At 42.8% G+C, this 13,764-nt stretch overlaps 1 protein-coding gene across 1 annotated transcript in view; it reads left to right on the top strand.

The window, feature by feature from the left end:
- Nucleotides 1-12,250: 12,250 nt before the first annotated feature.
- The window catches only part of CARHSP1 (calcium regulated heat stable protein 1), a 36,358-nt gene continuing 34,844 nt past the window's right edge, over nt 12,251-13,764 (top strand). The window contains exon 1 of the mRNA XM_017733930.1: nt 12,251-12,270. The gene's annotated coding sequence lies outside the window, so the exon portion shown is untranslated. The remainder of the gene's footprint in view (nt 12,271-13,764) is intronic.

The raw sequence follows: 13,764 nt of genomic DNA, 5'->3' as shown, positions 1-13,764 counted from the left end.
CTGGGCAGTCTAATAAGTGCAGGAAGTGGGAATTGTCCTGGCTGTCTGCGTGAGCCTGTACAGAAAGAAAAAGATAAGACAATAGAACATGCCAAAGTTATTGTGCTCTAAACTCCTTGGGTTGTTTTTGTGGAGGTCCTTAAAATGTTGACGTGGGAAGAGAAGATAACGTCAGCAGAACCCATCCAAAGCTGATTTGTTTGTGTGAGTGTTGTTAGGAGGCACTGTGGGAGAGAGCATGATGACTATGTGCCAGCACAAGCCGAGTGTTTCAGTTGAGTTTAGCTTAGTTTTGCAGTGTCTGAAGCTCTGTAATGCCATTTTTAATTTTGAAGTGGCTTTGAGTATGTTAGCCTGAAAAAGAAGATACAGAGGACTCCTTCAGCACAAAACTCTGACATGAGTCAGCTGCATTTTACTGGACACTTTTTAGGAGGATTTCAGTGCTGTACATGAGGTGCTCTATTTGCTTCTCAGATACTTTGACAGGCAAGATGACCAGTGGTTACGTACTGAAAGATCAAGAGACACACTGGTGCTCCTAACCAAATGATTTCACTTTCAGAGCATAAGGAACTCATGCAACTGACAGGTCACAGAGCAGATTAATTTGAACACAGCCTGCTTCTCTTGAGCAGCCCTGCTTGGAGGGGAAGTGCTTCTTCTCAAAAAATAATAATTAAACAAGAATAAGTTAGATTATGTACCTCTGGATATGCTTTGCACTGCTCTGTCTCTCATTAACTCTTGCAAAATTACTGGTCAGAGAAATATACTATAACTCATCTGTGTCTTGGTGCCTCTATCAATTAGGAACATAACAATGACATTATGCAAGAAATTAAAAGATGATAAAACCTTTCATGGCTGAACCTAGTCTTTTTCCTTGACCTCTTTGCTCCTGGCATCCATTTCATTTTATTTCTCAGAAAATGGTCAAAACAGTGATTAATAGATGCAGTGGCAGTGGCATTGCTGTGAAATGGAGCTTTTTCTGCAGAGCAAATGAAAGTATTTCTCTTGCTGTGCTGTTGGTTGAGTGCTGCTCTCAGTGGCTCATGGTGAAAGGGCTCAGCTTTTCCTGGAGCAGTCAGACAGACCAGTGCATTAAGAAGCTCAGAAATACTGTTTTTTTCCTTTTTTGTCTGTCAGCTGTGACACTTTCCCATCTGCCTTTGCAACCTGTCTCTGGGTTGTTGTAACAGCATTAATCAGCAGAGTTGACAAAACCCAAATGACATGAGTGACAGCAGAGAAAGACCCAGAGTTGCTTCATCAGTGCTTTTGTAGGGGCTGATCAGTCACATTCTGCCCTAGCCCGTCAGCCTCCTGCTCTGCTCTGAAACACTTCTGGGTGTTCCGTGAGTTCCCTGAGGGATGAGACCCCTGAGCAGCACAGAGTCGGGGAGTTCAGGCTCGGGTTCTCACTCTCTCGTGGGGAGGGACTGTAACAGGATCTGCTGGCAGGAGGTGTGTCCGTGGCCTGTGCCTGTCTGAGATGTGCTTTTTGCACAGGAATTACTGAAATTAAGCAGCTTGCACTGACACACACAGGAAGTGTGAAAAATTCCTTCCTTCCCAGGATAGACAGGTTATCAGTACTCTGCCCAGCTGGCATCCTCTGGGAATAAAGTCACTCTCAGGACAAAGCCAGGAAATGTTGATTTAAGCCTCTTACACTTGCTCCTGACAAAGCCACTCATCAGTCACTCACCATAAAACCAAAGCTGGTGCAGAAGGAGAATGCAAAGATGGGTTTCCACATTCCTGGGAAGCACGTACCACCATCCTGTCTGCCTTCTTAGCCAGCCTGGTGTGCCAGCCAGCAGCAGCACAGCCTTTCCAGCTTAAATTTGGAACCAGATTTAAAATATTTTGCAGCATTTTTAAAGTAAAGTCATTATACTGTGATTTAGAGCCTGCAGCACCTAATGCTGTCCACCCCTTAAAGTTAAGAAGGGTTCCAAGAGATGGAGCTGCAGCACCCTAATCACTGAGGGATGGCTTGTGTCTAGAGCAGACTACACCCAAAGCAAAGCTAAAAGCAACAGGCAGTTTCTAATGGTAGATAATGTCTTTAGCCCTAATTTTGTTTACTGTAAGTGAGGCCCTTGAGGGAAAACCAATATAAGCAATTTCTCAGTCAGGAATGGAGCCACAAGACAGGCACATTGTTTAAAATAAAATCCACCGCCTGCTAGTGAGTTTTACATCTTTTGGAAGGTGGGGCAATATTTGAAGAGTAAATATTTGCCTGTTAGGGTGATGCTGACTACAAAAGACCTGACAGTTGTGTCAGCATTGGCAGAAATGGAGACATCCTGGCCTGGCAGCTTCATGGCTCTTGTGACTGGGAAATAGCTGAGTTTTTTGGCCCTGGGACAATGAATTTGGACTAACTGACAATATTGTAATTTTCTACTTTGCTGTTTTACCTTAAGAAATAGTCCATAATGTCTCAAATAGTCTGTATTCCAACACGCCAAATTAAGACATAGTTCAAAGTATCTCTGCAGACAACAGACTGAAGAACTGCTACAGACTAGACACACATGGCAAGATGAGAAGTGCAAAAAATAACCCCAAATGGCTCCAGTACAAGAGCATTTTTCGAGTTCTGTGCACAGAGTAGCCGTGGAGTTAATTAGGGAAAAGGAGAGAGAGGACACATCAAAGCTGTGAAGCTGCCTTGTCAAAGGGCCATTGTTTCTGTGCTTTTTCCTCTGACACTTTTACTCTCTGTGCCAAACAATTGGCTGCCCTCAGATTTCATGCTTGAGAGACAGCACGGTGTTTAAAGAGCTGAGAAATGTGTGTAGCTTGAGAAGACGAAAAACCACACCAGGCTATGGCCTGGGATGGGATGGGAGGGAGTCTTTGTGTTCAGCAGGCTCAGCTCAGATCTTCCTTCTGAGTTCTCCCTCATGATGCTCTGAAAAGCTGGGATGCAGACTCCTTACCTTTACCAAATGAAGGAAAATTGGGAGAGTCAGTGCTACAATCCATGAGCATGGAGTGCTTTGGCTGATTCCCAGTCTGCTGATTCCCAGACCAGGTGTTGCTGGGATATTTGAGCTTCAACAAGTTTAAACCTCTTTATTTTCAAGTCTGTTTCATCAGCACATTTTCCTTTGTCATGAAAGCACCTGAGTACATCATTAGGAACTTGAAAATATAAGTAATATCTGGTTTGGGGTTTTTTTTTCGTTGTGTTTTTCACATGCATAGATTGTGAATGTCTTCAGACAAAAGGGAGATCTGAGACTGACCAATTTCTTCCAAAGAAAAGCTACTCTGCAAGTCATCCCTGAACAATTCAGTACCTGGTGGCAGCACAGTGGTGAGGCTGCAGGGCTGCCTCTCCAATTGCCTGGCCAAAGTGAAAAATTGAAAGCAATTTCACTCTGAATCAGCTCAAAACAAAACATGGACTGAATTGGAAAATAGAGATTGCACTAAATGGAACACTGCATTTAGCATAAAGCATCTCTGCCATAATGCAGCATTTAAGATATTCACAAACTTTAATAACAATAATAATAATAACAGTAAAAACTTACAAACCTATTACTGAGGTGGTATTGCCAGAGGCTGTGAAGTGATAGCATTGGTGGAGTTGCAGCAGAATTAACATCAGAGTGAGGAATCGCCTCATTGCTCACAGAATGAATTCAGTGAGCATTTCTTACTGAGTCAGCCCAGAGATTTTATTCCTCTCATGTCCACTTATGTGTCTAGGTTGAGTATTGAATCATGTACAAAAATTTATATGATTAATAAAATAATCCTTTATACAGCAAGTTCTAGTCCATCAGTCTGGAATTTGAGACTGCAGGAGGAGGATAAATGGAAAAACACAAGGCAACAGGAGAAAATTTAAAAAAGAAATGAAAAAGATTGCTGCATTACTGTTGTCACCTGGATACAGCTCATACCTGGAGAAACCCTAAAGAACCCTAAAGGAGCCCTCTTCTTTCTTTGGTGCTTATGATATGAGATGTTGATTTCTATTTATTCCTATTTACTCCTATTTACTTCAAGAGAAACTGGAATTAGTCATGGGATCATCTAAATGATTAATTGAACCAAGCACTGAATTCGGTGTCATTCTGAAAAAATCAGAGCTGGCAAATGCTTCTGCCTCATGTGTGCTCTCTCTGTTTTCCCCAGGCTTAAGGATGTGAGACACATCTCAAAGCTGTCACTAACACATACACAACTGAGCATGGATTGGGGTTATTGTTCTTGAACATCTTTGTGCAGGAATAGCTTTCTACAGACTGCCTGTGAAATCTTTACCAGAGTAAAAAGATAAACAGAGATCAGCAGAAAGGGATTAAACACACACACCCAGCTGTGCAGCTGCAAATCTGGAGAGGATGAGGTGCAAACTGACCTGATGAACTAGTAGGAAGTGTTCAATTAATTTCCTTTTACAAATATAAATTTTATATTTTCCAATGACTTGTTTCATCTTGAGGAAATATGGCTGGTGAAAGGAGAGTAGGTATAAAAATTTCCCTGATCAGAGCACCCTTATTTTGGCCTTTTCCTTGTCAGCTGCCGTGGTGTTGGCATAAAAAAATTTTCAATATTCCCTAAAAAACCAACAAAGATGTGATATTTCTGCACCACTGAAGCTCATTGTAAGCAGAAAGGACAGCCTCTTTAAGCTGCCATCTTTGTGCAAACACCTCTCTTATGTTTCCAATCTTCCCCAGTGTCATACACTAGTGTGACACAAACACATCATCTTTCTATACTTATGTATTTACCATACAAAGAGGAATGCATTTTTTTAGCATTGCATTAATGCCTCAACATTTTCTGAAAATGACAAGAAATTGTTAGACTGCATTAAATTCTTTGGTTGCTTTTTTTTTTTTTTCCAAAAATATAGAGCCAGCATAGACTCTGCTCAAATAACTAATGAAATCAAACACCTGGAACTGTCAGTCTAAAGAGTTAAAAAAAAATATACCGTGATGCCTGCTCGTGCACGGCCAGTTCCCACTGCCAAAGGATTCCAGACTGTCACTACAGAGAGAATATTCATGAATAATTTCTCCATGCTATGAGAAACAGCCCTAAGTTAAAAGGAACAAAAGGCTAAAACTAAAAGAAGCAGATGTTGTGAGCAGTCCTGGTTTCATCCTCCTTTTGCTCCTGCCCTTTCCCCACCCAGTGAGACACTGAAGGCTCAGTCTGCCTCTGTAAGCGAAACCTGAACTGTGGAAGAGGCAATTTTCTTAAACACTTCTCTCCCAAAATAGATAGAGGCAGGAAGCAGTGAAATGGATGGTGAAAGACTGGGAGCAAGGTAGCTGAGTATTTCCTGTTCGCTTTGTTTGAAACAAAAGGGCTGGGAAGCATTTCCTCTTGGTGACGGGAGCGGGGTCACTGCTGGGAAATGTGATGTGTGTAACATCTCCACAGCCATGGCTAATCAGAGCTGAGGATAACTGCAACTCCTCTCTGCTGCAGAATGTTCTGGAGGCTCATTGCTGCTGCCACAGCTCCTGCACAAACAAGGTCACAGTGACACGGTGGAATTTAGTGAGCACCGACCTTTGCAGGCACCAGCACAAGGAACTCAGCAGTTTCCTGCAGGAGCCACAGCAGCCTCACCCTGGTTCTAGACCCTTCCCCCAGAATGACTGCGGGGAGCCTCAATACACATCCATCCAAAGGACATGGCACTGCCTGATTTTAAATCTCATTTACTTGTTGACTTAATACATTTACTCCCTTACTCCTTCAAATCTGTACAGAGGATTTGACCTGTCCTTGACTCTTCCACACGCACACATTTTTGAGCAGTTTTTCTGATATTTGAGCTCCTGATGAAGATTCAAAATTAGATGAACAATTTTTATTCAGTTTTTCAATTGTCAAGTTCTTTGTCAGTGTTTGGTCTTATCTTGCACACAGAGTTGCAGAAAGTACATTGAATTCCTGGAGTCAAGGATTGTTTATGTTTGCCTGTACCTCACGTGAATGTTTCTGTCAACATAAAATACAGAGTGAGCACGTCTCTACCCACTCAGTGCAGTTCCTGTGCATTCAACTAAATATTGACTGACAGGATTAAATAGTTTGTTGTATTGGGACCCCCTTTATAAGTTTGGAGGGATTTCCTTCGAGGTGGAATGCAGCAGCAGTTTAAATGGAGAAGTGTGAAGTTCTGCAAGAGAATGAGTGAAAATATTCCCATGCATTTTTCACCTCAATACACTAATGACTACTTTCTTGCCAGGGATCTGATCTGTAAAAGTACTCTCTGAGAATTGTGCAATCATATTTAAGCATGTTCATCTTTACCAGCTCATCCTATTGATCTCTTTGCAAGATGCCATCAGTTGTGACTGTCCTGGACTTAATGCAAAGGACAGTACAGTTGTCATTATTGTACAGCCCTTTGAAATAGAGCACAGCAACATTTTTTCCTAATCTCTATTCAGTTGTGCAGTAGAGAAATATGAAGTGCCATAAAAGGAACTTGTGAACGTTGTGGAAAGCATAAACAAGCTTCTTTCATAAGGACAAGCTGCAGTTAAAAAAACAACAGCACCACTGTTTATTGGGTGGGTTTAACAAGCCAGATCAATCCTGTTGCTCTGAAAGGAGAGATTTTTATCCTTGTAGACACCATTCTCTTTTTCCTGCAAACCAGAATTCTCACAACATCTCTTTCAAACCAGTTTTGATTTCTGTTGTTTAGACATGAGTATTCATGGTGCATCATCATCTAAGTATCAGATGCAGGGTATAAAACCCTGGGCCCAAAGGAAGGGTGCTAATGAACTCTCACAGTTCAACTTCTGTCCATGGGGCTGTAAGAGAAACGCCAGGGTAGGGAGCACTATTATCTGGTAATGTGTCCATCTTCACACATTTCTTTCTCTAGGAGCTGAATGCACTGTGTGCCTTGCCTGGATCTCATTGGGAAACAGCAGACATTTTATTATTGGCTTCACTTAGAGCAAAATAATTTCCCAAGAACTATTCTCTGCAATGCAAGATGTCATAACACTCAGCACTTCACCAAAGATATTGAGGGAGTGGGGTTTAGTCTGTTCTTCCATCTGAATTGGTCTGAGTCTACATCTGGAATGTGTATCTCTTGTGGATCTGTGTGGTCTCAGCTCTCAGTCAATGCAGTTCTTTTTGCTAAGGACAGTCCAAAGTTTATTAATCCAGTTGTGAAGGAGTTACAGGATCATCTACTGATGAGAGGAATCTTCTGGATGAGGAGAGGCCAGTACTCAAGGCCCATCTCAGATCATTTGTACATTTGTGGCAAACAGAGACCAGTTGAGAGACCCTGGAGAAGTCTTGTTTTCCCTAAGAACTGCCTTTGCTGGAGGTTCCCACACTCATTGGGATGGCTCAGGACATTAAGCATCCTGACCCTTCAGCTACTAAAAAAGGGGAAAAGCACCAATCCCCCTCTGGCTATGGTTTTGCAGAAAGGAATGGGGTAAATATTTAGCTCCTGAAGGGAGGGAGGGTTAGAAACCCCAATCAGAGGAGGAGCGTTTGGCTGAAAGTACCTCAATTCTTTCCAAAAGATGACTTCAGACACTCTTTTCTGACTATTTGTCAGTTTTATTTCTTATATTCCTTCAGCCCCACAAGTGCTCCTTGGGGTTCTAAACCAAATGGTGTGCCCCACTGCCTGGCTGAACCCAACCTATGTCTGTGTTCACATGCACCCACTGCACAGTTCTTCTGCATGGGAGGAGCTTACATCTGTCCACTGCCTTCCAAGAAAGAATTTTCCTTATTTCAACATTGTAAAAGTTTCCATTTCATTTAATTCTAAGTAAAAAATGCCACGAACATGAAGGATATAAAGAAAAGGCTTTGTGATGCCAATTTATCTCAAGGCAATCTGCCCTTTTTATGGCATCAATCTAACGGAACAGGGCAGAGAATTCTGCCTTCCCATCTCTTTTCCTAGCAAGTGTAGCTATTGACTGTTTGGTGTGAGAAGCCTCTACAGGTCTCCAGCACAGCCTGATTGCACTTTCTGAGACTCCTCAGACTCGTATCTAAAAAAAGAATTTATTAGGACAATGAATGCCATGACTGATCATTAAATATTTAAACCTAGTAGGCTTTCAAGAGTGGCAGGCTTGCCAGCCTGTGAAAACACCCTTGTTTTGCCAGATCTAACTTGTTGTTGTCAATTTGCAGAAGACTTGAAGTAATGTGTGCATGAGATTTAATAGCCAGTGTTTTTTAAGAGAAAAAATGGACAGAGATTCTGCCTTTAATTGTGTTTTGTAGATTGAAACAAGTAACCATACATTAAGAAATGTAGCCAAGAGAATGCATTTCTCCCTCCCTGGTGTGGGAGTGAAAACGCTGATGGGATCCTTGCCTAAAATTAAACAAACACAAATTTTCTAACCCATGTATCACAATGATCACTAACACAAGAAATAGCATCTTGTTACATGGACTGTGACTGCGGTTTCTGCTCCAAACTTCTGGAAATGAGAGTGCACAGAATCTTCTGGATGCTGGGACATTGGAGCCTTGTACTCATCTCTCTCCATGGTATTATTTTCCATCTCTGTTTTCATTCACTTAATAGTTCTAGCACCATGGGGAGTTCCATCTAATCCTTTTTTCAAGAAAAAAACTCCACCTGGTAATTTTTCTTGCTGTGTGGTGTGTTGCATTTACAAGTGTTTTGGAAGAATCTATTTGTCCAGTCAATTCATATTGCTAATAAGAGCCAGTCTTTTACCAAAATATCTGTATCAGTTTAATCCCAGCTATGACAGAGTATCCACTGATAACGAACAGAGCTCTTTGCAGCATGTACAGTTTAAGCACAGACGTGACCTCTCTGTGCAGTTTGGGATCTAAACAGAACAGACAGACTGGGGAAAGAAGACAACAGTACACAATCTGAAGATGGACAGGTAGTGAGGGAAGAAGAAACATGGAAATGTCCAGCCTTTGTATTGAGCTCCCAGCAGCTGCAGCTGTCACAGGTTCAAGGGATGCTGCTGGTTACGTGCTCTGTGTTGGTGGTTTCTCTCCAGGCAGTTGCCATCTCTCGAGGCAAGTCACGACAACCTAAGCCACATGTGGGAGAGGATTGTTTTCTAGGCTCTTTTTCACCATAAAGATTTTGCTGTGTGTTCATTTGGACAGAGCAAAGCTGCCATTTTATTTTCTTCTTTTTTTCCCTATAATCAGCTATCAGCATGTCATCATTATAAATTATGTGATCATTAGCATCATCATTCTTCATCATTGTGAATTCTGAATATTATCATCCAGTGTGTGGTAAAACAAACATATTTAAATGGCTGCAGATAACACAACATTATATATATGCACTTTTGTCAAAGAGTGGCTCAGCAGTCTGACTGGTTAACTAGCTGCCATCTTTGGATCATGAGATCTGTCAGAATTAGTAAAATATGAGTCAGTTTGATCTTTGCTCCAGTTCAAAGTTGGAAACTTGTATGAAGGCCATAGCAATAAGTTTGTTGAGCAGCTGCTTCTATATTTTGTACTCCAAAAAGAGCTGCCTGATTCAGTGCTGTGCACAGTGTGTATACTCAGGAGGTTCCCCACTCCTCAGTGCTCATGGTTGCTCTGTGCCTTGCACTGCACATGTAGATTAACCCCTTGGTAACACTTTGTACCTGGAAAGGAAACTTCAGCTGTGATGCTGCATCTTATCTTCAAATGTTAATGCCCTTTGCCTATCAGTTCCCGGCCTGACCCTCCTACATGCATAATGCAAACCCCGTGGATCTCAGAACAGGACGGAAAGGAAGCTGCTTGGCATCTCATGGAGAGTTCATAGCAGACAGGCCTGATGGTGGAGGCAATGCTGAGTTTGCCAGGGGTAACTGGAAGCGCAGGTGAAGCTTTCAGGAAGGGCAGAGGCTGAAGGATGTGAGTCTCCACAGAGCAAGCAGAGTGGCCAATGAGGCAACTGGTGATAATGACTGAGAGTAAACACAAACAACAGAAGGAAGGGGTAGAAGGCGGCAGCTGAAGAGCAGGGAGCAGGGAACAGTATTTTATTTCTGACAGGCAGTCAATATTAACAAAAGTAAATTACAGAGAAACTGTTCTTCTTTAAGGTGGTGTTTTTCTAATAGAATGGGTTTGGGTTATTTTAAGGAAGCCTATGGCATGTGAAGTAAAAACACCAAATAGACAAGACATATGGTCTTAAAACACCCCAATTTTCCTGGAGTTTACTTTGCTGAAAAGCTCAGCTTTTCTGTGTTTCTACTTCAGCACAATCCATAGATGTTATTTTTCCTGAAGTAAAAAACTTATCCTTTTGACTTTGAAGACAAACGATCTGAAAAATCAGGTTTGAGAGCTGAATATTAGGTGACTGTATCAGGACCAAGAGAGAGACAGCCTGACTGACCTTAAAATCTTTGGTAGCTGTGTAGCTTCTGACTGATGCATCAAAAGATTCCTCTGCTCATGATAAACATAATCTTTCTTTAGAAGGAGTGGAACCTGAAAAAAAGCTAGCAAAGAGAAAAAATAATCTGCAGCGACTGGATGGATTGTGCCTCCTGCCAAGCTGCTCCCTGATGACTTCTGCACTGGTATGGAGTCCCTTGTTTCCTAATAAAGAACCTGGAACTGTTTTAGTGCAAGAAAAGAAAAAAGGAACATAAGAAGATACCCCTGCTCAAGGCAAGCTCATGCCAGCTCTCACTGTTTCAGTAGCCAAATGAAATAGCCAGCTGGCCAGATTAGGAGTTAAGCAATACCTGTTTGGTAGGGTTTTGCTACACCTTCCAGGATGACAAAATGGGAGGTGATTACAACCTGGAGCTGACCTACTTCTTGTCCATGACATAGTGTCCCAAGCTTGGCTGTGGGGCTCCAGAACTAATTTCTCACCCTGCTATTAAGAGTGCTCTGGATTTGATAACTAAGTTTGGGGGCTAGATCCTTCCCTGAGGGAAAGGTGGAAAGATGCTCGTTAAATCCTTGTTAAGAAGGTTGTGTTAGTGCTACTTTTAGTACACTGTGTTATTGATGACTAAATGGCAATTTGGGGCTTTGTTTTTATTATTTCAAATCTCTGTAAAGTATTTGCAAGGTTATTTGTACCTTTAGCTAACATGAATTGAATTTTAACCCTAACCACAGCATGAGGTTCTTTTCTTTATGACCATTTTTTTTCCTCTGGGTCTTGCTGCTATGATTTTTGTGAGAACAGCAAAGACGTCCTCAGTTCCTACGCTTTGCAAACTGAACAGAGCTCATCTGAAGCATGATTCAAAATTACAGATGATTAAGATATTGAGAGCACACAATAGCTTGTCAGATGCCTGGTAGGAAAAAATTGATCTGGTAAAATAGAATGAGTGTATCCCATTATATAGTAAACAGCCTTAAGTGAAAGGGCCCCCAGCCAGTATGGGGACTGGACATGAGAACATGAAGTGCAGTAGAGCACTCTGGACTGAAGCATACTTAATATGCCACATATTCAAGGACTTAAGGGTATTTTCCTCCTATTATTCTCTGTTACAATCTTATTGCTCTAATCTTTAAGAGCCTATTTCTAATTTCCAGGCACAGTCCATTCATGACCAGCCTACACTCTCTGTGCTTGTGCCAACAATATCTTTTAGATTAAATAGTTCTGAAAAATAGTCCGGAACTGGAAATGAGGATTGCCTTTGTAATGTGTGGAGCAATCCTAGGTAAGTTCATGCCTTTCTAATAGAGCTGGGCATTATTCGCCCTATGTTGACAAGAAGCACCCATCTAATTATTTAAGAGCTGTTCAAGCCACCTCATCCTTGCTGCTGCACAGGGACGTGTATCACCCACCACTACTAATGAATCACATTACCTGATACATTTTCCCCCTACACACTCATTTCCTTGACTCAAATTGTGTAAGTAATTGCACTTTGGATACTTTAAATGAATGAAAAGGGGGAAAAGGATGCTATGCTATCAAGAAATCCTTCTGAGTTTTTTTCCCTGTCAGGACTGCTGAGGAGAGTGCTCAGTCCCTGCAACAGCCCAGAGCTGTGTCTGAGTAAGCAGGGGATCATCCAGCAGGAAGGAGAGAGGCAGGCGAGTCCTGCAGCTCTGGACCTCCTCCTGCCCTCCTCCCAGCTGTGAGGTGTCCCTTGCTGGCCCAACCCAAGAAGCATCGGCCGTAGGGAAGATTCCCAGCCCTGTCTGCATCCTGGGAAGGAGCTGCCCCACTGCCGGCCACCCCACACCAGGGACAGAAGGAGCAAGGTAGGCACGTGGGCTGGAAATGATTAACTGATCGTCAGTAATTGTACTGACAGAAAGGAGAAGAGAGGGAGACAAGCTGGAGTTTGGGGGAAGCTGGAACCTCTCCTGTCTCGGGCAGTTGTTGAAAAAAGGAGGCAGGCAAAATCCCATTTCCTAACTGTGGGAGCTGGGGATACGCACACACACACGCACACAAACACACACTCTCACAGGGAGGGTCCCTCAAACCCCGCGTCTGGCGTTGAAAACCAGCCTGAGGCTGTGGGCATCCATTGCCATGGATCTCCCAAGGGCTGTGCATTTCTGCTTGGGAAGCAGAGGGAGAGAGGGAAGGAAGAGGGATGACTCAGGAGTGCCGATCCTTCGAGGAAAGCACAGCTGTAATCCCAGACTGTGTGACTGGAGGGACTGCTCTGAACAGTGCTTGCTCATGTAGTGTGTTCATCCTCCTCCACCTTGGAACAAGCAGTTTTGGTGCACAAAACAAAGCAGAAAAGATTTCCAGGAATAAATATTTAATTGTAGCTTTAATTCATATTTTAAGCAAAAGAAGTCATCAGTCCTGTAACTGTATCTTAGAAAGAGGTAAGATCTTGTGTGGAACAGGATGGGATGGAGAGGTAAAGTACTTTGCAAGACAACCATGTGGTTGACATAGGAAACTGCTTGGTGCATATTGTTAGACCTTTTCTAGATGCCCTGTCTCAGATCACACACACTCTGTCATGGGTATTCTGTTTGCTTTTCCTCAAGGAACAGAAATAAAATGCCCTGCTAAGACCTGTGTGTGGCAGTTTTATCACAAATCGTTCAGTGCTGTTTCTTGTGTGATTATGGCTGGCTAAAAGAGTGTATACCTCTGTCTCCTGAGTCTTACCCTTGTAATGACATGAGGACATGCTTTGTCTGGTATCTACAGGTGGAAAAGACCTAGAAAGGATTCAATATTTAATCTCTTTTTGTAAAACCACCTTTAAAATACGGTGGGTTATTATCAGCTAGGAAAATTATGCACAAACGAAAGCATTGCTAAAACTGGATGCTGGATGAAGACAGCGCACTTTGTCCCAAGACCTGTCAGTGATGTTTCCCAGTAAAGTCTGTGGCTGTTAACTGGGAGCCTGTTGTCACTGCTGCCCTGGACTGTGCCATCACTTGTCCTGCTGCAGCTGCCACCCCAGGCCCTGTGTGACAGCTCTGGCTCAGGCAGGAGACGCCAGACACATCCAAATGATGACGGTACAGAGCACACCACAGCCCCGTTCCTCATCCTCATTGCAACATTCGGGAAGTTTTTCCAGAATTATTCATCTATAACTTCGCCTGGTTTTACTGAGCTCTCTGGCTGTGCCGTCCTTTCCTTAGACCATTTCCACTCGGCTCTTGTAATTGTATTTTCGGGCAGGCGTTCTCGGGGCCGCAGCATCCCGGACAAGTTGAAGCGCTGCTGACCGAGCCAGATGTCCCCGGCGGGGCGGAGCGGGGCGGGGCGGA

The sequence above is a fragment of the Corvus brachyrhynchos genome, unplaced genomic scaffold (genome assembly GCF_000691975.1).
Source record: "Corvus brachyrhynchos isolate BGI_N302 unplaced genomic scaffold, ASM69197v1 scaffold5, whole genome shotgun sequence".
Lineage (NCBI taxonomy): Eukaryota > Metazoa > Chordata > Aves > Passeriformes > Corvidae > Corvus > Corvus brachyrhynchos.
The sequence above is the reverse complement of the archived record's forward strand: the minus strand, read 5'-3'. Positions and strand labels throughout refer to the sequence as shown.